Consider the following 27,593-nt stretch of genomic DNA (forward strand, 5'->3'; position numbering starts at 1 on the left):
AAGTGATAGCTTACACTTTTACATGTCAATTCTAGCTATAGTAAGTCCAACAACACAACTGACCAGAGATGCACTTATGACTTAACACTGGGTATTGTCAGGTATTATATGTCAGGAAGTATCTTTGCTTTCTTCAAAATTAACATCTTCGAATTCGGGTTTCCCTTTCTTAATTATTCACATCAGTCATTACAGTGTTCTATTTAATTACATTGTGTTTTTTTAATTAGAAGATGAGGCTTCCTTTTTCAGCCTCTTGTTCTCCAGACCATGTTAAGGACCTACGTGAACATATCTTATTACAATATATGTGAAGCAGTTCTTTCAAAATCCATAGTATGTTACAAGGGCAGATGGTTCTATATGCCACCAGGTGATTTGCAAGTACAACATTTAATTGAGTCTGGATGAAAGGCTTCAAAAAGTAAAACATTGTATGATGTGAATGAATAGGTCAATAGTGCCATTCTTCCGCAGGGCCTCAGATGTCCTGGTTTACTAAAAGGAAATCTACCGTTAAAAAAACAACACAATAATATCCCCCCCCCCCCCCCCCTTGCTAATATGCTGCTGGTAAAAACTTTTATTTTTTTAATTGAAGAATGAAGCATATGGTAAGTTTCAATATTAAATAGAAACGGCTAGTTTGCAAGAATAGAGAAGATCTGTTTGACTGGTATTTTTTTGTGTATGTGTTCGTTGTTAGAAGACGAAATAGATAATGGTTAATAAAGAAATGTTGACTATTGCTCCATTTTAAATAGTGTAGGATACTGAAGGCTACAGCTTTTCAAACTGTGTGGTGTGACACATTAGTGTGCTGGCATCACAGTCTGAGTGTTTCACGCAGAGTTGTCCGACAGGAATGGGAGTGCATTGCAGAGCGCTCCCCTCCTGCCAGTCACTCCATGTAGCTTGGCCGAGCTGGCGGACCGTGGTAGAGGAGCTTCTGTTTCCCCTACCCGGTCTGACAGGAATTGCTATCTGAGAGCACACAACAGAAGCTCCTCTACCACGGTCCGCCTGCTCGGCCGAGCTACATGGAGTGAGGCGAGGCTGAGCAGGCACAAGGGAAGGGACAAAGATGGGTACAAGAGGAGAGGGGACAAAAAAGGGCACAGGACTGGGGTCAAAAGAAGGGCACAGGGGACAGAAGGTGGGCATGGGAGGGGGTGGAGAGAAAAAGGGCACAGGAGAGGAGGTGGGACAGAAGAAGTGCACAAGAGGGGGGGGACTGAAGAAGGGCAAAGGATGGGATTGGGGACAGAAAAAGAGCCAAGTGGGGGCAAAAGAAGGGCACAGGGCAGGAGGTGGCACAAAGACACACAGAGGGACTAAGGGGAAAGAGACACATGGATGAACTGAGGGGGCACAAAGAGACACACAGAGGGGCTCAGGGGTGACAAAGAGACACACAGAGAGGCTGGGGACAGCGGCAAAGAGACACACTGAGGAGCTGGGGGGAAAAATAGACACACAGAAGAGCTGGAGGGGAAGAGTAATTGTCTGTAGAAAGAAGTGAAAATTAGTTATGAAAAAAACCTTATGATGAATAATGGGAAGCCACATTTATAATCAATTAGGGATTAGACATCCCACCATTAGATCTAACTAGTCTTTTAAAATATACTGCTTTCCATGTATTGAACAAATGAACAAGTTATTTTACAGAGCACACAATAATAAAAAAAAAAATTAAACAGACAGGTTTATTCCCTAAAGTGTGTCTTGTTGGGAACTCAAAGTTAATTTAAAGAGAATGTCACATTTTAGACCGCAAAGCTTAAAATGGAAAAAAAACTACAAGTTGGCAGTTTTAGGTTCTGCTATTATGACCTAAATTATGTTTAAATTCACTTTTAATTCCTTTTAATTCACAATTTAGTGTATAATGTCATTGTTTGCTACAGTTACATAAAGTTAACTTTTTTTTTTTTTTTAAAGTAACCATAATTTCACTTACTATATCACATTTAGCAGCAAGTTATGATGCTATGTTGGTCATATATATATAGTTAGGTACCAAAAAGATTGTGGGGAGGTTAAGCATGATAAAAATTCACATAGTGCAAGTGGAAAAACGACTGCTATGCATCATATTATGCACCTTATATCTCAAGTTGGACTTGGAGAAGACCTTCTTGGCCACAAAAACTTGAGAAATCACCCAAAACTATTCCACCGTTTTCAGCTTGACATGCAAATGAGCATAGACAGGCATCGTGTTTCTCATATATTTGTGTGTGTATGGTTTTATATATATATATATATATATATATACACACACAGGGCTGCCATCAGACATTTTAGGGCCCCTGACACAGCTCAAGATCTGGGCCCCCGGGGCCAGCCCCGAGTCCGCCCACAAGGATGAAGTGTGTGTGTGTGTATAGTGGATGCGGTATGTGTGTCATGGATGCAGTGTGTATAGTGGATGTAGAATGTGTATAGTGGATGCGGTATGTGTGTCATGGATGCAGTGTGTATAGTGGATGTAGAATGTGTATAGTGGATGCGGTATGTGTGTCATGGATGCAGTGTGTATAGTGGATGTAGTATGTGTGTCATGGATGCAGTGTGTATAGTGGATGTAGAATGTGTATAGTGGATGCGGTATGTGTGTCATGGATGCAGTGTGTATAGTGGATGTAGTATGTGTGTCATGGATGCAGTGTGTATAGTGGATGTAGTATGTGTGTCATGGATACAGTGTATATAGTGGATGCAGATTGTACGTTTTGTGTAATGTATGTAATGTTTGTATGCATGCATTAGATGCAGAGTGTGTGTGTAGTGAATGCAGGTGTGTGTATAGTGAATGCAGAGTGTGTGTTTTTGTAGTGGATGTAGTGTGTTTGTAGTGAATGTAGTGTGTTTGTAGTGAGTGAAACGTGTGTATAGTGAATGTAGTGTGTGTGTGTGTAGAGCAAAATGTGTATAGTGAATGTAGTGTGTGTCTGTAGCTCAAAGTGTGTTTAGTGAATGTAGTGTGTGTGTGTGTGTAGTGCAGAGTGTGTTTAGTAAATGTAGTGTTTGTAGTGAGTGCAGAGTGTTTTAGTGAATGTAGTGTATGTGTAGTGCAGAGTGTGTTTAGTGAATGTAGTGTGTGTGTAGTGCAGAGTGTGTTTAGTGAATGTAGTGTGTGTGTAGTGCAGAGTGTGTTGAGTGAATGTAGTGTGTGTGTGTGTGTGTGTGTGTGTGTAATGCAGAGTGTGCTTGTAAGGATTCAGTGTGTGTGTAAAATAGGGGCGAGGGGAGTATTTTTTTTTATTATTTGTGTATATTTCAATTTTATTCCCCCCTCCCTGGTTCTTACCGTGCCAGGGAGGGGGGAGATCGCATTTCCTGTTGATCCAGTGGCATGGTGGAGGGAGCCAGCCGCGGTACATTGAAGAGGGGGCCCAGCAGCACACATTGTCTTCCTTTCCAGCTCCTCTCTGACTAAATCTCACGAGACAGGCCTCTGTGCTGTGCGGAGCGTTGCCATAGTAACCCGTGGCAACGCTCTGGCAGCCGCAGGGTGCATGAAAGTTAGACAGAGAGCAGCTGGAAAGGAGGACAGAGTTTGCTGCTGGGCCCCCTCTTCGTCGTACAGGTAGCAGGGGGCCCTCTGCGCACATATATTTATGTGCTTCTCTATGACAAGCATTCAGCGTCGACATGCAGAGCATGGAGATGTTGAATGTCAGTGCTGCACATTTTGCAACACTGACACAGGAAGCGCCTAGGTGTTCCTAGGCAGCAATGTAAACACTGCATTTTCTCTAAAAAGGCAGTCTTTGCAGCAAAAACCCTGCAGTGGTAGACTATACTCACCAGAACAACTACATTAAGCTGTATAATATAAATTAAGCTGTAGTTGTTCTGGTAACAATAGTGTCCCTTTATGTTTGTGCGTGCAAAGGGGTAGGGACTGCAGAGGGTGCCGAGGGTGCAGGGGGTAGGGGATGCAGTGGGAGCAGGGGGGTAGGGGATGCAGTGGGGGCAGGGGGATAGGGGATGCAGTGGGAGCAGGGGGTAGGGGATGCAGTGGGAGCAGGGGGTAGGGGATGCAGTGGGAGCAGGGGGTAGGGGATGCAGTGGGAGCAGGGGGGAAGGGGATGCAGTGGGAGCATGGGGGTAGAGGATGCAGTGGGAGCAGGGGGGTAGGGGATGCAGTGGGAGCAGGGGGGTAGGGGGTGCAGTGGGAGCAGGGGGGTAGGGGATGCAGTGGGAGAAGGGGGTAGGGGATGCAGTGGGAGCAGGGGGTAGGGGATGCAGTGGGAGCAGGGGGGTAGGGGATGCAGTGGGAGCAAGGGGGGTAGGGGATGCAGTGGGAGCAGGGGGTAGGGGATGCAGTGGGAGCAGGGGGTAGGGGATATGCAGTGGGAGCAGGGGGTAGGGGATGCAGTGGGAGCAAGGGGGGTAGGGGATGCAGTGGGAGCAGGGGGGTAGGGGATGCAGTGGGAGCAGGGGGCATAGGGGATGCAGTGGAAGCAGGGGGATAGGGGGTGCAGTGGGAGCAGGGGGAGTAGGGGGTGCAGTGGGAGCAAGGGGGGTAGGGGATGCAGTGGGAGCAAGGGGGGTAGGGGGGATATGGGATGCAGTGGGAGCAGGGGGTAGGGGATGCAGTGGGAGCAAGGGGGTAGGGGATACAGTGGGAGCAAGGGGGGTAGGGGATGCAGTGGGAGCAAGGGGGGGTAGGGGATGCAGTGGGAGCAAGGGGGGGTAGGGGCTCCCAAAACCCTCCCAAACCTTACCTCTCTGGTGGTCCTCTTCTGAAGGAACCTCACAATGCTGACACGCTGCCTGTAAGTCTGCTCAGGGCAGCTCCGCACAGCTCACTCTGCACTGTGACTGATGATGTCACTTCCTGCAGAACAAGCTGCACGGAGCTGCCCTGAGCAATGTTACAGGCAGCTCAGTGAGGCTGTGTTTGGAGACAGGCACACTGAGGGGCAGCCTAGTGGGGTCTTTGGAAGGCCCCTATAGCTGTCCCTCAGTGTGCCCTGCACGGAGGAGATGATTAGTAGCAGCAGGGGCCCGCGGACGGCTGTGCGGGCCCCTTGCTGAGTGCAGGCTGGCTGGGGAGATTGTTTAACTCCCCAGCTCAGCCATTACTTACTGAAGCAGTATGTGGGGCTCGGGGCCCCCCAGGACCGCCGGGCCCATGACAACTGTTATGGTTGTCATGCCCTGATGGCGGCCCTGTACACACACATATACATAGACATATACATATACACACTGCTCAAAAAAAATAAAGGGAACACAAAAATAACACATCCTAGATCTGAATGAATTAAATATTCTTCTGAAATACTTTGACAGAAACTTTGATAAATACTTTGATAAAATCACACAAAAGTTTCAACCCATGGAGGTCTGGATTTGGAGTCACACTCAAAATTAAAGTGGAAAAACACACTACAGGCTGATCCAATTTTGATGTAATGTCCTTAAAACAAGTCAAAATGAGGCTCAGTAGTGTGTGTGGCCTCCATGGTCTGCTGAGGAAACTCATCCCAGACCTGGACTAAAGCATCTGCCAACTCCTGGACAGTCTGTGGAGCAACGTGACGTTGGTGGATGGAGCAGACATGATGTCCCAGATGTGCTCAATTGGATTCAGGTCTGGGGAACGGGCGGGTCAGTCCATAGCATCAATGCCTTCGTCTTGCAGGAACTGCTGACACACTCCAGCCACATGAGGTCTAGCATTGTCTTGCATTAGGAGGAACCCAGGGCCAACCGCACCAGCATATGGTCTCACAAAGGGTCTGAGGATCTCATCTTGGTACCGAATGGCAGTCAAGCTACCTCTGGCGAGGACATTGAGGGCTGTGCGGCCCCCCAAAGAAATGCCACCCCACACCATTACTGACCCACTGCCAAACCGGTCATGCTGGAGGATGTTGCAGGCAGCAGAACATTCTCCATGGCGTCTCCAGACTTTGTCACGTCTGTCACATTTGCTCAGTGTGAACCTGCTTTTATCTGTGAAGAGCACAGGGCGCTAGTGGCGAATTTGCCAATCTCGGTGTTCTCTGGCAAATGCCAAACGTCCTGCACAGTGTTGGGCTGTAAGCATAACCCCCACCTGTGCCCTCATACCACCCTCATGGAGTCTGTTTCTGACCGTTTAATCAGACACATGCACATTTGTGGCCTGCTGGAGGTCATTTTGCAGGGCTCTGGCAGTGCTCCTCCTGTTCCTTCTTGCACAAAGGCAGAGTTAGCAGTCCTGCTGCTGGGTTGTTGCCCTCCTACGGCCTCCTCCATGTCTCCTGATGTACTGGCCTGTCTCCTGGTAGCGCCTCTATGCTCTGGACACTACACTGACCGACACAGCAAACCTTCTTGCCACAGCTCGCATTGATGTGCCATCCTGGATGAGCTACACTACCTGAGCCACTTATGTGGGTTTTAGACTCCATCTCATGCTACCACTAGAGTGAAAGCACCGCCAGCATTTAAAAGTGACCAAAACATCAGCCAGGAAGCATAGGAACTGAGAAGTGGTCTGTGGTCACCACTTGCAGAACCACTCCTTTATTGGGGGTGTCTTGCTAATTGCCTATAATTTCCACCTGTTGTCTATCCCATTTGCACAACAGCATGTGAAATTGATTGTCACTCAGTGTTGCTTCCTAAGTGGACAGAAGTGTGATTGACTTTGAGTTACATTGTGTTGTGTAAGTGTTCCCTTTATTTTTTTGAGCGGTTTATATATATATATTGTGTCCTCAGGTGCCTTTTCTATATTGATATAAAAAAAATACTATAACATCATTCTGTTTCACTCCAATTTATCCTGTTCATTCTGCCTATAAAATCAGCAACCATATGTATTATGGATGATATAGCTGATTTATAAACCATAAACACTTAAACGTAATAACTCCTGGTGCTTCCCAGCATGAAAAATCAACTTGAAAGCCCACATTGTCTTTATAAACAGAGCAGATGTTTGCCATTACATTAATGGTTTTATTCTCAAAGCCATACTACAGCATCAAACAAATTTACTAATTTGGATTCCGGGTAAAATTATGAACATAAATCTTCAATAAATTATATGCAACTCAGTTTACTTATATTGTGTTTTATTTTTGCAGGAAATAATTTATGAAGTGAAACCCCTCTGTTCCATTTTTGTGTTCAGGAAGGGGCAGGTACCTAGTAGTAAATCATTTGAGATGCACTTCTTTTTCTCAAAACATTTATCATCTGTGCTGTCATAACCTGTTCTATTTATTAATAAGAAAATAAACTGTCAAACCAAAATGGATTTTTGTCCCAAATGAATAGCGTTAGCATTTTTTTTTAAGTTTCTTAAGTTCCATAGTATCATTATTGCAGTTGGTTAAGGACACTGTAGATAGGAAAACAATCAAAGTAAAATTGGGAGTGATTTATCAAAGCATAATAGCGTACAGGTTGATAAACAGAAAACAAGTCAATGTGGAGCAAAAGTATATTGATTTGTTAACTTTTTAAAGCTTGAACTTAATGAACTTGAGACTTTTTCAACTTAGAATGCGTTGTAACTAAATAACAGTAAAGGAGACATGATTTTGTTCCCAATGTCCCAATTTTAAGCTCATTACTATAAACCAGCGGTTCCCAAACTGTGCTCTCCCCTGCCGGCTCTGCAGGACCGGAGGGGAGATCAGAAATCTCTGGCCCGCTAGCAGTGTAATGCTGCAGCTGGCAGGGGAGGGAGGGAGAGAGGACACGGGGGACCTCCTCTCCAAATCTTGCGAGAGTGAACTCTAGCAGCTCCTGAGGCTGCTAGAGTTCACTCCCACCACCTGGACCACCAGGGCTTCCCCACTGGACCACTAGGGATTGCAGAATATGTCCCCCCTCCCAGGCAAAGGTAAGCAGGGAAGGGGGACATAATTTTTATTTTTATTTAAAAAAAAATAAAGTATATATTTATTAATTTGCCCTCCTACCCCCACAGACTCCATACCACACAGTAACTACCCCCATACACACACACTGCCCCCCATAAACACACATTATCCCCATTATACACACACTACCCTCCCATACACACAATTACCCCCTCCATGCACACAATTACCCCCCCATACACACACATACTACCCCCATACACACACATTGTCACCCATACACACACACTGTACCCCTCACACACACTGCACCCCTCACACACACTGCACCCCTCCACACACACTGCACCCCCACACACACTGCACCCCCCACACACACGCTGTACCCCTCACACAACCTGCCCCACACACACTGTACCCTTCACACTAAAAAAATAAAGTATATATTTATTAATTTGCCCTCCTATCCCCACAGACCCCACACCACACAATAACCCCCATACACACACACACTACCCCCATGCAAACAATTACCCCCTATACACACACACCCTACAGACACATTGCCCCACATACACATTATCCCCAATACACACAATTACCCCCCATACACGCACACACTGCCCCCCGTACACACACTATCCCCCATACACACACACTACCCCATACACATAATTACCCCCCCATACACACACACACTGCCCCCATACACACACACTATCCCCATACACACACACTACTCCCACACATATAATTACCTCCCCATACACACAGTTACCCCCATACATACAATTACCCTCGCATACACACACACTGCCCCCATACACACACTACCCCATACAGACACATTGCCCCCCACACAAACTGCCCCCCATACAGACACTGTAACCCACACAAACACTGCATCCCCCACATACTGTACCCCTCACACACACTGCACACCCCCACACACACATTGTACCCCTCACACAACCTGCCTACACATATACACACACACACACACTGTACTCCTCACACAAAAAATAAAGTATATATTTATTAATTTGCCCTTCTACCCACACAGACCTCAAACCACACAATAACTCCCCCATACACACACACTGCCCCCATACACACATATTATCCCCCATATACACACACTGCCCCCATACACACATATTGTCCCCCATACACACAGTTATCCCCATACACACAATTAGCCCCATACACACAATTAGCCCCATACACACACACTGCCCCCATACACACACATTATCCCCCATGCAGATAATTACCCCCCATACACACACCCTTCACACAACCTGCCCCCCCCCCACACATACACACACTTTACCCCTCACACACACACACTGTACCCCTCATGCACAAACTGCCCCACATACACACACACTGGACCCCTCACACTCACACACAAACTACATCCTTCACAAACACAATGCATACCTGTACACACACTGCACCCCTCACACACACACTGCACCCCTGCACACGCACCCCTCTCACACACACACACACACACAAGCACACTGCAACCCTCACACACGCATTATGCACCCCTCACACACTCACACTACAGCCCCTATCCCGGCAGACCCCAGGTAAGTTGTCAAACTGTTCTTAAACAGTTTGACTACTTACCCTGAGAAGGCACTACGGCACTACTGGCACCATAACCACTACAATGTAATGTGGTGGTTATTGTGCCTGGATTTTTTCTTTAAATAACCTACCAGTGCCACTCCCAAGATTAGGGACCCAGTATATGCCACAGCATTGTACATAAATACAACGTAGAAAATTTTTTGACTTGGGGTGCATGGAAAAATATTGAATTATTAAGGGCGCCTTGAACCTAAAAAGTTTAGGAACCACTGCTATAAACTGTTTCATAGCCACTATTACAATGCATACACATTTCCTGGAATTTCTATTAGAAGAGCAGGGAATTGGTCACACTCTCTTCGTATGTGACAGTGTAAGAAGTTGAATTGCATGACTGCACTTTGCTTCGTATTGCGGGAAAATGAGCAGCTATATGTAGCTCTCTAAGATAGGCCAAACAGCACTGAAATGGGAGAAAAAGCATGCTTTTAAGGAGGTTGTGAAACTATACAAGGCTACTTGAACACAACAAAAATCTAATAATATTGATTCCTTTTAATCTTTGCAAGCATACAAATACATACAATAAACATGATATATTATTTTAGGTGTAAATAAAGAGGAAGAAAATGAAAAGCTCTTTGGCTTTAATGGGTGAATCGAAGTGACTGTATGTGCTCTTCGACAAAATCAAAGGTCCTGATTTATCATCAAGTCAGCTGTTATGAAGCATGAATTAATAAACATTAAAGGGACACTATAGGCACCCAGACCACTTCAGCTCATTTATGTTGTCTGGGTGCACTGTCCCTGTCAGTTTAACCCTACAGTGGTAATTATGGCAGTTATTGATAAACTGCAATAATTGCCATGGAGGGTTAACTTCACCCCAAGTGGCTGTCTACCAGACAGTCACTAGAGGCACTTCCGGGTTGTTAGGTGACTATGCTATGCATGAGGAAATCCAGCGTCAGCTAAAACCCCATAGGAAAGCATTAGTTGAATGCTTTCCTATGGCGTTGTCCTAGTGCGATTTCGGCATTTGCCACAAATGTACATTAGGTCCCCAACGTCAGCTGAAAATGGGGGAGGAAGAGTGGAGGTGGAGCCTAACTCAGTGCTGAGGGACATCAAATCAAATTGGTCAAATACCTTGCTTCTAGAAATTTGTAAGGACCCTGGCGGCATTACTAGCAGTACAGTCTACTAAAAATGGCAACAGAGTGTAAAAAGAATGTTTGCCTTTCAGCATAATGTCCACATACAGTAAATGCAGTTAAATCAAATATTTCTAAAATAACGTTTTTTGAAACTGGAGTAGCATCCTTTATTGCTTTCTGTAATGCTTATGCAATTCTAAAAGTAAAACAATAGTGGCCATTCACTACCGCTACCCCTTCACACTGACTGTAGGAATGATATAATCCATTGAAACTTCCTCAACTGTTTATAACCAGGTATGCTTACATTTTCAGCAAATATACATCAGTGACTAGTGGGTTCGGGAAAAGAAATCTAGCCCTCTACTGGGAATCATAACAAGAGTGTAAATCAGGATATGTGAGACTTTATGGACTAAAATACATGAAAATAAATATGTTTATTCTTGATATAGGTAGTGAAGTGGTTAAGTAAAGATATTGAGAGGCTCATCTCTAAACATAAAAATATGTTCATTACCCAAAATCTAACATATGTTTAACTGAAACACACACAGCAGCTGCATACCATTTATATTATTTATCACAGGTCTATCTCCTCTGTCATCTATCAGGCTAAATGATGCATCAGTAGGGTCCTATGCAGTCCCTTTCATCTACTTTTATAGTAATAATACCTTCCATTAGATAAATGTGTCAATAGCTGTGCTAAATTTCATTAATTATTTTCTCTTACAAAAGTCTCAGTATCAAGAAAGATAACTTATCATTAAAAAGGATCAATGTTTACCAGGCTCGTAGTAAACAAGTGCTTTATTTTAGTCAGTCTGCATTCCATAATCAATATCACTTTGAGGAGGTACAACAGAAAGTGAAACCTCCTCCATCTAAGCTCCCTGTCAATTACTGCTACAAACCGGCAGTCAGTGAAAGCATACGGAGAAGAGGGAAAATTAAACAATGTTCCCATTTGCAATGTGTCACCTGGCTGTGCCTGGGTTGACCTGGATTGTGATGTCATGTTCTATGTCTTCAGAGAAACACTAAAGTGCTAGGAATACAAACTTGGACTTGGACTCCTAACGCTTTAGTTTCTCTGTCCTCGTTTATATAGTTCCCCCTCCCCGTACCCTAAAAATAAGCAAATGTTTTTACCCACCTTTTTCTAGTACCAAGACTCCCTCTCTGATGCTTACATCTCCATCTCCCAAGATGTAATGGAGGAGACATGACTCCTCTGGCATGGTTTAATCCAATGCTCCTCAAAAAGAAGAACTGGGGATCAGCTGTGCATGTGCGGCAAGTGCCTTTCCTTTCCCTTTCGAACGAGTTGAATTATTGTTTTTTTATGAGGGCTTCCAAGTCATGTGCAGTTGAAGTGCCTCTAGTGGCTGTCAGAAAGACAGCCATTAGAGGTGGACTTAACCTTGCAATGTAAACACTACTCCTAGATCACTTCAATAAAGTAAAAGTCTATACCTTCCTAATTCATCCGATCATTGAAAAGAATGATCAGATCTGTCAACATTGAAGTTGCTGTTTAGTAGATAGGAGAGTGCGCTGGATCTTGTGTATTGTTTATTGTATAATATGGCCCCCAGCAGCACCCCATTTAAGCATGTTTAGGTGAGTGCAACCATCCCCCCATGTTTCTCATATATATATATTTGGGAGTCTAGCCAACTCCTTGGTTTTGCACCCCTCCCTGTTACAGGTGCCTCATCTCAGGTCCCTATTTAGCCTTGTACTGCAGAGAGCCTCAGATGGATTTTTTTTCCCCAAGTAAGTGGGTTAATCTCATAAGAGCAGACATTAGACTGTGAGAGTAGGACCTGCCAAAGATGGGGTACATTGACGTTGTGGCAGGCTTATGCAATGTATGAGACAAACAGAGTATAGGCGCTCGCTATAGTAGTATAAGTGATATAGAATGGGCAGCAGTGACCAACACAAGGATTCCCCACCTTATGATAAACAATAGTGAAAAAAGAAAAAAGGAAACCGCGCCCTTATTTTGATACGAACATACGTACTCAAATCCTTATGGTCGTATAATGGTATACTCAAATCCTTATGGTCGTATAATAATATACCTCAAAAAAAAGAGAGAAATATACAAAATAATAGTGTAACCCTGTAAATATTTAGAAAGCAATAGAAAGAATATAAGGTAGTACACTCACATATAGCAGAGCTAAATACAGAGCTCTGCTGTTTTAGCGCGTAGACGGAATGATCCCCGTCCTAGGATAAATATGAGGTAGTCCACGTCTTGATGGTCTCAAACAGAGAAAACAGACAGGAAGATCCACATAGTGTAGTAGATACTAATATAAATATGGGTGATAAATGAATAGAAAATATCGTACTCACATTTACTAGAGCGTACCTCGCTCTAGTTAATAGCGCATAGGTGGTATAATCCCCACCAAGGAATAAAGATGTAAACCAGGAGCAAAATATAGTGGAAATCTCAGAGTAATAAAAAGTTAAAATTATAACTATTTATTATACATATAAATCAGTAAAAAACAATATATATAAAATATTCAATGAGAAAGTCCATAAAAAATCCACTTTACGCGTTTCACCTATAGAGGCTTCTTCAGAAGTGTGGATAGAGTCCTGGTAATGTCCATGATCCTAGGACGGGGATCATTCCGTCTACGCGCTAAAACAGCAGAGCTCTGTATTTAGCTCTGCTATATGTGAGTGTACTACCTTATATTCTTTCTATTGCTTTCTAAATATTTACAGGGTTACACTATTATTTTGTATATTTCTCTCTTTTTTTTGAGGTATATTATTATACGACCATAAGGATTTGAGTATACCATTATACGACCATAAGGATTTGAGTACGTATGTTCGTATCAAAATAAGGGCGCGGTTTCCTTTTTTCTTTTTTCATTATGCAATGTATGATCATATAATGTAACTAAATCCCCATTATTGTTTTGCCTAGATTAGGTATATATATATATATATATATATATATATATATATATATATATATATATTACACACACACACACACACAGAGTTTGGAGTATTCAACTGCATGTATTTATACAACGGTATGTGGTATAATTGATTAGTGAATGTAACTAGGTGGTTGGATGATAAGTGGGACAGAGCTGGGAGTGTGTGTGTGTGTGTGTGTGTATGTTTGAGGAGGATGTTTGTGAAGTTATGTTTGTGGGAATGTTGCTTGTGGGATTGCAAGCCTGTAGGTGGATGCTTGTTGAGTTGGCTTCCGGGTAGTAGCTACAATGGGGTTACAGTGCATGTAGTGGGGAAATAGGGGATGTAGTGTGAGGATTGGGGATGTAGTGTGAGGATTGGGGCTATAGTGGGGGATAGGGTCTATGGTGAGGGGATAGGGTCTATGGTGAGGGGATAGAGGCTATGGTGAGGGGATAGAGGCTATGGTGAGGGGATAGGGTCTATGGTGAGGGGATAGGGTCTATGGTGAGGGGATAGGGTCTATGGTGAGGGGATAGAGGCTATGGTGAGGGGATAGAGGCTATGGTGAGGGGATAGGGTCTATGGTGAGGGGATAGGGTCTATGGTGAGGTGATAGAGGCTATGGTGAGGTGATAGAGGCTATGGTGAGGGGATAGAGGCTAGGGTGAAGGGATAGAGGCTATGGTGAGGGGCCATAGTGGGGAGGATAGTGGCTATAGTGGGGAGGATAGTGGCTATAGTGGGGAGGATAGTGGCCATAGCGGGGGAATTGGGACTGTAATGGGAGGGTGGGGACTATTATGGGGTGGACAGTGAGTATAGTGAGGTGGCAGGGTCTGGGTTGGGGTATAGTGCCTTTAGTGAGGAGGATATGGACTATTTTGGTGTGGATAGTGGGTATAGTGAGGTTACAGAGGCTGTTGTGGGGTGACATGGGTTGCAATGGGGTTAAAGGGGTTGTATAGTAGAGACAAATATTCTGTAGTATGAGGATAGGGACTATTGTGGGGTGAATTATGGGTATAGACAGGTGAATGCATCAGAAAGGCCCTGGAGGCATTTTTCCACCTGCCCCCTCCCTCCCCCTCCTGGCCCAGTCTGTCCCTACTTGGCCACAAGTGAATAGACTTCACAATTAATATGAAAGTGGACTATGAAATTTCTGTATTCCTTTAGAATACAAGGCAAATTTAGTTTATTTTACTTATACACGTCATTGTTATTTTTGAACCATGCTTTAACAATTATTATCTAAAAAGCATCCACTTTTTCTTCTAAAAGGGTTGAAGAACAAGTTTCTGCCTTCCTGATTCATTTGCGGATTTTACATGTGGAGCCTGAAGAAAACATATTATAAAATGCCATATTCTATCAAAAACTTGTTTTGTGCTTTGACTGTACATTGACCTTTACTTTATGAATGCTAGCTATAGAAAAATGAAAATTACATACAGAGTATAGAGAATAACAAACTAACAAAAACAGACTGTGCCAATGCATAGCATTTGTCTCATGGAGTATGCTTGGCATAAAAGCTGCATATGTATCATTTTATAGTTAGATGGTACATCAACACACATCTCCTAACAAGGGACACAGGGTGCAGCTAAATATTAGCAGATTTGTTTCACCTGTTTTTTTTTTTTTTTTTACCCTTTCAAGACAATGTCTTCCATTAATCAGTTGCTACAATGACAGCTTTCGCATATCTTAGGATCTGGAGAGGTTAAGTATCTCCTACGAGATTTTTAGTGCATTTATAATTGTTTATTTTTGCATCAATTAATAGATTCTATAAGACATTTTGGTTTTAAAATGCATGTATACATTGTCACACTCTGTTCTTTGATTGTCTAAAATCTGTACAAATAATATTGTTAATTAAAAATATATTGATCAAAGTTTAGTTGTTGTACTAAAATAACTCCATAGTATTAGGAATACAAATGTGTGGTTTGGGGTATGTTATTGGTTGGATGAATGTGTCTAGTTTGCGGTATGTGATTATATAGATAAGTGTGACTAGTTTGGGGTATGACTGTATGATAATTATGACTAAGTGGATGACTGGATGGCAATAAGTGCAATGTGGGTGAGGGTAGGTGACATGGTATGTGACTAAGTGTGTGAATGTGACGTGGGTATGATGGGATGTGGGTATGATCTGAATGGGTGGGATAGGGGAATATGATCAGTTCAGAGTACATGGCTGGTTTGGTGACTGAATAGCAAAGTGCACATAGGAGCACATTTGTGTGATTTGTTAGTGAGTACATGTGAATAACAGGCATATTTGTGTAGAGTGCTAATGTAGAAATATAATTATGTGTTTGAATCAAGTGCCAGTATCCGCATGCAGGAGCATATTTTTGTGAAGTTTTAGTGTGCATGTGTGGGTATTTAGTGTAAAGGTATAGGTGTACTAGTGCACTATGTTCCTAATTTCCATCTGCCCATTTTTATCTCTCTACATCCCCTTCTATTCATTTTTTTTTTTTTCTTTTTTTTATTTCAGACATTACCAGCCAAGAGATTTTCTAATACATCATTGTATAGGGCTTTGGTAAAAAGTCATCATCAATTTAGTATTTTCTCTTCCTGTCTCCTGACTTCTTTCCATAACCCCTATCTCTCCTCCTTTCCCTCTCTCCTCCATCCTCCCCTCCACCCCTCTCTCCCCTCCCCCTCATCTCTCTCCTCTCTTGCCCTCCTCTACTTCTCCCCGAATTCCCAACCGCTTTGTATTAGGGGGCTACCCTTCGATCCTATGAGAGTCCATCACTATTCACTCTCTCCCTTGTTGGGAGGTAGTGGTCAGGGGTGGTGGGGGGTAAGAATAGGGGAGGAAAATCTCTTGCTGCATTCATTCATCTATCACTCACACATTAAACTTTCACATTAACTTGGTACAGTGGTGACTTTCATCTTCATCCCATCTAACTTATGGAAGTATATATTGTATAGATAGCTATTTCTATGGTAAGTTATTTTTTTCCTCCTGTTCTAATAATTCTAACCAGGTAAACCAGAAATTATTCTCTTTACTATTGCTTCGACTTTTGTTTACTCCAATTTCCATTCTTATCTGAAATTTTACTTGTTGTATGAGCTTTGCTTTGGAGAATTCATCTGTCTTTTTCCAGTTTCTCGCTATAATTATTTTTGACGCTATCAGACAATGAATTGTCAATATTTGCTTTCTTTTAATTAAAGCGGGCCATCTAAAGTGAAGCAACATCGTGTCTGGGCTAGTCTCTATTCTGATATTGTCCAGTTTGAATAACAAAGTGCTCACCCAGCTCCACAAGGGAGTTACTTTTTTACATTTCCACCATATGTGAAGATAATCTCCTCTTGATTCGCCACATCTCCAACATAGGTGGTCATTATTTGTTGAGATTCTAAACAATCTTGTAGGTACCAAGTAGCATTTATTTATCACCTTGTAATGGGTTTCTAATAAATGTATACTATGCACATATTTGTTCACCTTAGCTAACGCCCCATACCAAATATCTATATCTATATTTATATGCAGAAGTTTTTCCCAACTTTTTATTGCTGTTGGGTGATATTCAGACACCTTAGTATCAAGTATTCTAATACTTTTTGAGAATAATTTCCTTGTTTCATTATTATCAAAAGTTGCTTTTATTGCATTGTACATATTCCCTTGATTCATAAATTTGTGTTTATTTAGGTAGCTGTTTACCCTTATATATGAAAAAGCTTCCTGTGGCGAAAGAGACGCTTCATTTTTTAGTGTTCTAAATGGTTTCACCTTGTCATCTTTGTAAATATTTTCTATTGTGATAATATTTCCTTCTTTCCATTTTTTTAAAGAAATATTAGGTATTTCTCTTTCAAGATGCTCAATACTTTGGAATCCGAAAATGTTGTTTTGTATATCTAATTTCTTTTTTAATTTTTCCCACGTGGGGAGTAAGTGTCTCAACACATAAGAAGAAGAGCAATCACATATTTTATTATTCCATATTATATTAGCTAACTTCTTGGTTTGACACATTTCAGATTCTAGCCAGAACCAACCCTCTTTAAGTATGGATTCTTTCTGCAGTAATGTTATATGATGAATTATCCCAGCCTCATAATATTTTTCTATATTTGGGTAACTAAGCCCACCTTTGCTAGTATGATTACATAAGGTGTCTGTTTTTAACCTGGGTTTTTTGCCTCTCCATACAAAATTGGAAAAAGTTGATTTTATCATTTTTATCCATGGGGGAGGGATTGTTAGCGGCAACATTCTGAACATATATATCCATTTGGGGAGAACATAGGACCTTAAGGTGTTAATTCTGCCCCACCATGATATTTCTAGTTGGCGCCAATCCTTTAGATCTTTATTAGTTCGTTTTAGGAGGTGTAAGAAATTTATTTTCATTAGTCTATCTATATGCTTCGTTATTCTAATCCCCAAATATACAAATTCTTCTGGTTGTAGAAAACCGTATTTAGTTTGGTATTCCTTTATTATGCTTACTCCGACATTTTTATACAGAGCAATCGATTTGGTCATATTTATTTTATAATTTGAAATGGTGCTGTACAATTCAATTTCTGCCATTATTTGGGGTAAGGAACTCTCTAAATCTTTGACATATAGGAGGGTATCATCTGCGTATAATGATATTTTTAAATCGCCCTTAACTGTGTTAAGGCCTTTTATTAATTGATTTTGTCTTATTTTTAAAGCAAAAATCTCCATAGTAATAATGTATTGGATTGGAGACAGGGGACATCCCTGCCTCGTTCCATTTTCTAAACCAAACCAGGAAGAACATATATTTTGACCTACCGATCTTGCTGATGGGTTGGCATATAAAGCTCTGATCGCATCCAGCATCCACCCAGAGATATTGAATGCTTCCAAGGCCCTAAACATGAATCCCCAACTGACCCTGTCAAACGCTTTCTCTGCGTCTAAGGACAGGATCAGGAGGGGATCCCCGCTTTTGTTCGACATGTCCATTGCGTCTGTTAGCCTCCTCACGTTATTACCCGAGTTTCTCCCAGGGATAAATCCACTTTGATCTGGGTTAATTATATCCTCCAATATTGTTTTTAATCTCTTAGCTAAGATTGATGCAAACAGCTTAATATCCACATTTATTAAGGAAATTGGTCTGTAGTTTATTAATTCAGTTAGTATTTTACCTGGTTTTAGTATTGGCAGGACATTTGCTTTCAGCATTTCTTGTGGGAACGCTCCCTTTTTTATGGCCTCGTTGAAAGTCTTAGTTAATGGATCTGCAATTATAACCTTCATATCTTAGTAAAACCTATTACTGAATCCGTCTGGTCCTGGAGTTTTATATTGTGCCAATTTATTTATTTGTTCTAATACCTCTTCTTTTGTGATGTCTTTATTTAGGTTTTTTCTTTGTTCTATGGATATTTTTGGGATTTTCACCCCCTTAATATATTTTTCTATTTTCTCATTTGAATTATTTTTAGGTAAATTATACAGGGATTTATAGAATTGATTAAAAGCTTCTCCTATTTCTTTAGGTGCTATGCATGTTTTCCCATCATATATGATTTTATCTATTCTATTATCTGCTTTCCTTTTTTTTAGTTGGTTTGTTAGTATTTTATCTGCTCTATTTTGCCGGTAATACTATTTAATTTTTAATTTAACCATTTTTTTTCTATGTTTTCTAAGATTTTATTTTTTATAGTCTGTTTAATTTGTTCTATTCTGATTTGACCTTCTCTATTTGGGTTATCCTTATATTCTTTAATAATTTGATATAATTGAATATACCACATAGCCAACCTCGATCCTTCTGATCTTTGGATATCTTTTTTAATCTTTATACAGTGCCCTCTAATCGTTGCCTTATATGCGCACCATGTTGTTATATCTGATATCTCTAACGATTTATTTTCTATAAAAAAATATTTAGAGGTCTCTTTCAAAAATTCTTGATTTTCTTTTCTGTAAAGAATTGACTCATCTAATTTCCAGGTTGTCCTTGAATGATTGATCTTCCCTTCTTTTAATGTCATTATGATACTGTTATGATCAGACCATATCATAGTTTTTATCTCTATTTGTTCAACTTTTTCTATTATTCTTGTGTCACCTATGAAAAAATCAATCCTTGAATATGAATTGTGAGGCCATGAATAAAAGGAATATTCTTTATTTATTGGGTTTCTTATTCTCCAAATGTCGTATAGGTTGTTCTTTTTAATAATGTTAGAGAAGGTTTTAATGTTCCTAAGTTTAGTTTTGTCTATGTTTGTATTGTTCTCTCTATGTGTGTCCATTTCTATATCCAACACACAATTAAAATCTCCCCCCAATAATATACAACCCATAGCAATTTTATCTACTCGATCTAGGATTTGAGAAAGTAGTTTCATCGGGTTAATATTAGGTAAATATATATTTACCAATGTATATAGATCACCATTAATTATACAAACTAAAATTAGGAACCTTCCTTCGACATCACTCTCCTGATGTTGTATTTCTACTTGTATATGTTTTGAGAACATGATTGCCACCCCTGCCCTTTTTTCCTCTTTTTTAGATGAAGTGAATACCAATGGAAAAAATTTCTTACACCACCCAATTTTCTCCTTAAGGATCCAATGTGTCTCCTGTATTAGTGCCACTTGAATATTTTCAGATACTAGATAATCTTTAAAAGCCCATTTTTTTTTTTGGTGTATTTAAACCCTGAATTTTAATTGAAATTAATTTCAACATTTAATGACTGATTAACCATCCTCTTTTTCTTCCCCGTTGCTTAACCCTGATCACCATGTCGTTCACCACTGTACCTAAGTCATTCATTCTACACATACATTCTTCCAATTTATTGTCTTCTACTAAAATCTCTATATTGTTTAGAGATCTATACTTACATTAGCTTAAGTTGCCAATCTCTAAGTCCTATTAAGAACTCATGGGCGAAGTAATTTGGGCGTTATGGCGGTACAGATTAATTTATCTGCTCTACATTTATTATTTGGTTTTCACATGTTCGGATTCTATGTGTATCTCCCTCTCCTCCTCCCTCCCCCCCCTCCCCTCTCCCCATCCCCCCCCCCCCCCCCCCGTGCTTAAGGAGAGGGGAGAAGAAGAGAGGGAAGAAAAAAAAACCAAAAAAAAACCATCATGCCTATTATTTCGTTGTGATCTACACTACTCTACTTCAATCCTCATAATATAATCTACTCTAAGTGTTTACTTGTATCACGCTTGTAAAAATATTGTGCTTTAGTGCCTGTGTTCTCTGTTATGTTCTTTTATATGGTGCTTATATTGTCCCTAACTATAATGCTCCCCTCATTATTTGCTCTTTTTATTTATTAAACTCAGAGAGAGGTGTATATATATTGATTCCAGCTTCCCCTTATTTACAGTCTTATGTCTAACTCTAATCATGTCTTTTCTGCTCCGTGTTTATATTGTTATTCTCTGTTGTGTTTACTACTAGTGTACATACATGCAAACTATTGTGTCATTACATTGTACTCGGTGAGTCTATAACTATTATTTTGTAAATTATTCTATTCGCCGTGATGGGGGAGGGTAGGTGACATGGTATGTGACTAAGTGTGTGAATGTGACGTGGGTATGATGGGATGTGGGTATGATCTGAATGGGTGGGATAGGGTAATATGATCAGTTCAGAGTACGTGGCTGGTTTGGTGACTGAATAGCAAAGTGCACATAGGAGCACATTTGTGTGATGTGTTAGTGAGTACATGTGAATAACAGGCATATTTGTGTAGAGTGCTAATGTAGAAATATAATGATGTGTTTGAATCAAGTGCCAGTATCCGCATGCAGGAGCATATTTTTGTGAAGTTTTAGTGTACATGTGTGGGTATTTAGTGTAAAGGTATAGGTGTACTAGTGCACTATGTTCCTAATTTCCATCTGCCCATTTTTATCTCTCTACATCCCCGTCTATTCATTAATCTCTCCCTCACATGTGTTTCTTTCCCCTTTTCCTTTATTATGCCTTCTCTCCATAACCCTTTCCTTTCTTCTATGGTTTCCCTCTTCTTTCTCCCCATACCTTACTTGTCTTCCTCTTCTTACTCCCAATCCCTCATTCAGATGAAATGGTCTGGGTGCCTATAGTGTCCCTTCAGTATTACACAGAAGTAAGAAACCAAAGTCCAAGAAAGAAGTTTGATTGGACGGCATGTCAAAGCAAGAGTTTTTAAGGTAAACAGTGGGTCTGTACAACATTATAACCAAAATTAACTGAGAAGAATGAGGAGCAATTGGTTAAGAGAAGAAACAGAAACACAGCGAAAGTATCCAGGAAAGGGTGACAGAAACATGCTCAAAATATTTGTGCAGACATAAAAAAACTCAACTCCAGACAAAACATTTTCCAGATTCTATTGCCTTTCATATCAAATTAAGCTACTTATTAGATATTTGGCACACGCAAACAAAACAAAAAAAACAGCCTCTTTTTATAGTGCCAGGAATGGTTTTATGAATCATGAACCATAACAATCACGTTCAGGCTTGGGTGAGTGGTTTCCCCCTACATTGTGGCACATGGAAGCTCGAAAATCGGAATTTCGGACAACTGTAGTTTCTCCCACAGTGAATCTCCAAGTCTAATCTTAAATTTATTGTTGAAAGAATACCACCGATACTAGTAAATGCAATCACACTTTGTGACTTTTTTTGCTCAAGGTTCATTTGATCTTTCCACACAATTAAACACCACCAAAGGCTTGATTTATCAGTGCTTTTAAAAAAACAGGATAAACAAGAAAAATGTTTACGCTTGTTTCTTTTAAAAGATTTCAGAGCAAGAGTTCAAATTTAAACAAGAACTTAACCAACACAAGCACAAAAGAATGAGGAGCAAGTGGTCAAGAAAAGGATCAGAAACACAGGGTGAAATTATGCAGAAAACAGTGGCACAAACATACAAAACATAGTTTTATATACATTCAAAAAAATCAACTCCTCCAAAAAACATATTCCAGATTCAGATTGGGCTCAACGTGATTCTAGAGACACAAAACAAAGCAATAAATAAATATGTATTATGTACCTGAATTTTCAGTTGATTGTGAAACTTTACACAGCAACGGCATGAAATTGTGGACTTCTTCGATAAGTAATTTCATTCAACACATAATTTAGATAGAGGGAGAAGAAAACCAAATTCTGGTAATGCAAAGCAATTCCCGGCAACGACTGAATTTACAGAGAAAGGTTATTAAACTGCCTGCCCACTTATGCTATTGGCTATCCTACAGCAAACCTATATTTAACATCTCTCGCTGTCTACTAAATCAGCAAAAAAACTATGTAAATAGCTTTTCACTTTTGCCGACAACTGTCATATAAATGTAGTATTTGAACTTTTTTTATTTCTTTGTTGGCGTTATTTCCTTGTCTATAACAGTGAAACGTATCTTTGACAAAACAAACAAACAAACAAAAAAAATTGTTATGGATATGGTATGTGGCTGGACATAAAAATAAAAAGTACTTTATAGCAATGCAAATGTACTGCTATTCTGATAAAGGAAACAGTCAATATTACCTTTAACAAGGACCTTTGCCTTTCGTTAAAAGGCAGAGCTGAGTAAAATATTAACTTGAAAATTTAACGAAACTAGTTTTTCTTGCTTATATGGTTACACGTGACACATGCTCTCATTTTTAAAATTACATTTTGTTATGTTATCTACTGTGTTTAGTGGATGTTACGATACTTTTTATTATTATTTTTTTAATTATTATTTTTTTTTTTTTTTAAATCCAAGTTTGTCTTTTCTATTTTTTTCTTTTAAATATTGAGGTGTCTAACCTGTCTCTTCTCTCAGTAGTACTATGTTTGAAGGACTTTATGAAAATTGCAACTTATATGATTTATTGCATGTAATATATGGGTAATCTCATTTTAAATAGTGCAGTATATAGTTGTTTGTTTTTTTAATATGTGCTGGATGTGTGGATGTTATTCCTGATAGATTGCTTCTTTGTACAAGTTTTTTTTTTTTTAGTTTTTTTTTTAATTATTATTTTCAAATCTTTTCAAAGTTGAATAATAATAGTAGTGAATCTGTGAATAAAATTATCATTTACTGGCTGTCCCCTAACCAACAATCATCTTTTTTGCTACCTCTTGCCAGGAGATATAGCCCACATGATTGGGCAGACATCTTGCTCATCATAGATAACAAAACTGCTTAAAAAAATGTAAATAAATAAATTCAGTTTCTGATGATATGATAACAATGAGGGGGGACCTACTGTCCCCCCCCCCCCCTCCCGGCCCCCACCCCTGAGCGGTGGGTGGGGCCCTAAAATTAACAAAAAGAGGGGGACCTATTGTCCCCCCCAGCCCCCACCCCTGAGCGGTGGGTGGGGCCCTAAAATTAACAAAAAGGGGGGGAAGAGGGGGACCTACTGTCCCCCCCGGCCCCCACCCCTGAACGGTGGGTGGGGGCCCTAAAATGAACAATAAGGGGGACCTATTGTCCCCCCCCCTGCCCCCACCCCTGAGCGGTGGGTGGGGGCCCTAAAATGAACAATAAGGGGGGAGCTACTGTCCCCCCCCGACCCCACCCCTGAGCGGTGGGTGGGGGCCCTAAAATGAACAATATTGTTAATTTTAGGGGCCCCGCCCGCTCAGGGAGGGGGGACCCTTTTTTTTTTTTTAACAGTGAGCAGCCACAGGCTTTACTTAGTATTAGTAAATTTGGCAAAAAAAAAAAAAATTATGCATATATTGCATATGTTCGCCGTCCGTGGCGAACGCGAACACGCTATGTTCGCCGGGAACTATTCGCCAGCGAACCGTTCAGGACATCACTAGATGCCACTAGGAGGTCCTAAGAAAAACAGTGTTTGCGATTTCCATAATGCAACCAAGGGAATTAATATATGCCAAATAATAAGCTTAGATTCACAAATTATGCCAATCTTCTCCTGAACTCGAGTAAGCAGACTTCCTACTACTTTCAAAAATGTACTTCAAATGGTTAAAGGGACACTATAGTCATCAGAACAACTACAGCTTAATGTCAAGTTTGATGTTCTCAATCGCGGAAGCAGAACAAGGTAGGGCCAGCGGTGGTGAAACCGGCCTAGCACTGGAAAAAAACTCACCTTTTTACTGCAAGGAGAGAGGGCCGGAGATCTAAATAGTTTATTTTACCAACACAGTGTCAGGAATACATGTCTTTGTTCATGACACTACAGTGTTTCTTTAGGTCGAATGAATCTTGAAAATGCTTGCGTTTTCAACCAGTTTCAATGACTTAAAGAACTTTAAGAAATAATGATCTTGCAAGTGTCCAAATCTACGATACACCTCAATAACTTTCCCTCCTGATGCTATGTTTTCATGTGCGAGTTAACCAAAAGATAAAAATTCACACATATCACACTAAAGATTGAAGACCTCCCAGTCAAGCATCTACTTAAGGAATAACACCTGCTTTCAAACTACTCTGACACTTTCCTAATAATGGGTAGGTGATTCATTATTTTTTTTAAGAAGACAGTTGTTGAGGATAGGCATAGTGCACTTCCATATCTGCTGTCAAAAAGATCTGGCTTTGCTTGGGCAGAAATATATACATATGTCAGTTTTATTTCATTAAGCAAGATTGTAGTCTTTTCTAGTTAAAATGTATATTCTTTATGGGCTATTATAGAGGTAGGAAGTTTAACGTTACCTTCCGTGATAACCCATTTTTACAACAACGTAAATATATTGGTAAACATTAAAAAAACACTAATGGTAAAAAAATATATATATATATAAACAATATTGCAGCCCAAAATGGTACTAACAGTTAGTACAGTTTCTGCCTCCATACTAAAAATAACAAACCTCTTATAAAAAGAAAATTGCCAAACACACATATTTTCATTTATAAAGCTGAAAAAGTAATTTAAGTATGTTGAGATAATCTTTTTTAAACAATCTTGTTTTAAATCCAGTACCTATAGTTAAAACAAAAATATTGCTCAAACATGCCAAAATAATTCTGGCCAATAAAATATAAAACCCTATGAGTTTCCAAACAGGAGTCAGACTGTGAGGAAGACTTGTAAGTGCTTCTTTTAGTTATTGTCCAACAGTTCAAAGGAATTTTCTGGCCCATCTGAAGACATCTGAATATATTCATATACGGGGTATTTAAAGGAGTTGCTAGGCCAAAATAAAAACCTGGGACTTGAGCCCAATAATCCACCTATGCTCCTCTCCAATTCCACCAGTTAACACTCCTGTTACAGACACACACACAGATGTACATGCATGCACATAGGCATGCAGACAGGCATCGAAACATCCACAGACAGGAATACACAGGCATAGACAGACACAGTCAGGTGCACAGAGGCAAAGACAAATCAGAAGCACACACAGACATATAGAGTTACACAACAGACACACACAGGTACACACAGGTACACACTGGCATAGCCAAACAACTGACGGTACCAGTGAATTTTAGTCTAAATGTCCCTCCCTCTGTAACCCATCTGCCCATCTCTCTGCAGCTGTGACCCCTATACCCAGTTTCTCATTCTCTGTATCCCATCAACCCTATTGGCTGCACCTTTGAACGTTGCCCCCAGCCTCTCCTCTGCCTCTGCATCCCATCTGCCTAAATCTCTATATATTTTTTCCCATTTCCAACCAGTCCCCATTTACAGCCCACTTGCATCCCATCTACTCTTCCCCTTCCCCTGTATGCCTTCCACTTACTCCCTGCATCTCATCTCCACCAACCCTCTCATTATACACAGTAACTATCTGCCCTTTTTACTTCTGCTCACTGCCCTGTTACCCTTCCAGGTGTACATACCTACATACAGTGTCCTTTATATCTCCCAAACACTGCTAGCTACCCCATGGAAACAAGAAGAAAAAAAAAAAAGGTAACTCAAATGGAAAAAAAAACATAGAGTAGGCATGAGGCTAACTTTATATGGGAGCCCAATATTTCTAGTAGTGACACTTTATTGTAGGACATGGTAGGCACATATATTGTGACAATGCCTTTGTTTCAGCTGCATTATGACAATGAACCTAACTGCTAAATTTAAATCAGGCTGGTGTAGCCCTGTTTTGGAGATGGAGATGTCTATATGCCACCATTATGTGTCCTATGTTGTCTTTCACTCTTCTCACATTCCTCTTTATGGATACAGTCTCTTTATGTTGTCTTTCACTCTTCTCACATTCCTCTTTCTAGATAAAGTCTCTTGATGAAGTCACAGATGATTTATACAAGGACTTTATTGCTATTAATGAGTATCTGGGTGATCTCAGCACCAAATCTGAAAGCTTTTTGTGGACTAGTTGAATGCTGAAAGAAAGAGAGCTCCACAAAGACCTTCCACGATGGTGAAAAAGCCAGTCTTCATCCCAGAACTCCAATAAGCACTGCTCTGCCTCTGCCCGCTGCTCCTGGTCTTCTCAGTGAGGCTCATATAGGAGTGGATGAAGAGCAGTGAAAGAGACACTCAGAGAATAAGATACTCTATAATTTTCCTTGTGTGTCTCTATTATTGGTTACGTCTACTCCAGGCTGACTCTTGGGCTTACAGAGCAGACTGGGAAAGCAGAGCAGGTAGGAGCTTGAGTCCTGGGGGACCCATGGAGAAACTATTTGAAATTAAGGTAAGTGGGAGACTTGATGTGTGTGTTTGTGTCAGTCTGTTTCAGTCAGTATGTTTGTTTGTGCTTGGGTCTGTCTGTGTGTGTGCGTCTGCTTAGTTCACTGTGTGTGTGTGTGTGTGTGTGTATCAGTATTTTATGTGTGTGTGTCTTCTTGGGTCAGTGTGTGTGTGCTTGAGTATGTGTGTGTGTCTGCTTGGGTTAGTGTGTGTATGTGTCTGGATCACCCTTTTGTGTGTGTCTGCTTGGGTCAGGGTGTGTGTGTGTGTGCTTGGGTCAGTGTTTGTATTTGCTTGAAACTGTGTGTGTTTAGATCAATGTGTGTCTGCTTGGGTCTGCCTGTGTGTGTCTGCTTGGGT

The 27,593-nt window shown here is 40.7% G+C and overlaps 1 protein-coding gene across 3 annotated transcripts in view; it reads right to left on the reverse strand.

The window, feature by feature from the left end:
- Positions 1-27,593, reverse strand: part of ZNF385B (zinc finger protein 385B) — a 501,964-nt gene that overhangs the window by 191,986 nt on the left and 282,385 nt on the right. The window contains exon 1 of one of the 3 annotated variants that reach the window (XM_063429793.1): positions 22,639-22,656. The exons of the other annotated variants lie outside the window; for them this stretch is intronic. The gene's annotated coding sequence lies outside the window, so the exon portion shown is untranslated. Of the gene's footprint in view, positions 1-22,638; positions 22,657-27,593 lie in introns of those variants that run through there. 3 annotated transcript variants of the gene reach the window in all.

The sequence above is a fragment of the Pelobates fuscus genome, chromosome 8 (genome assembly GCF_036172605.1).
Source record: "Pelobates fuscus isolate aPelFus1 chromosome 8, aPelFus1.pri, whole genome shotgun sequence".
Taxonomy (NCBI): domain Eukaryota; kingdom Metazoa; phylum Chordata; class Amphibia; order Anura; family Pelobatidae; genus Pelobates; species Pelobates fuscus.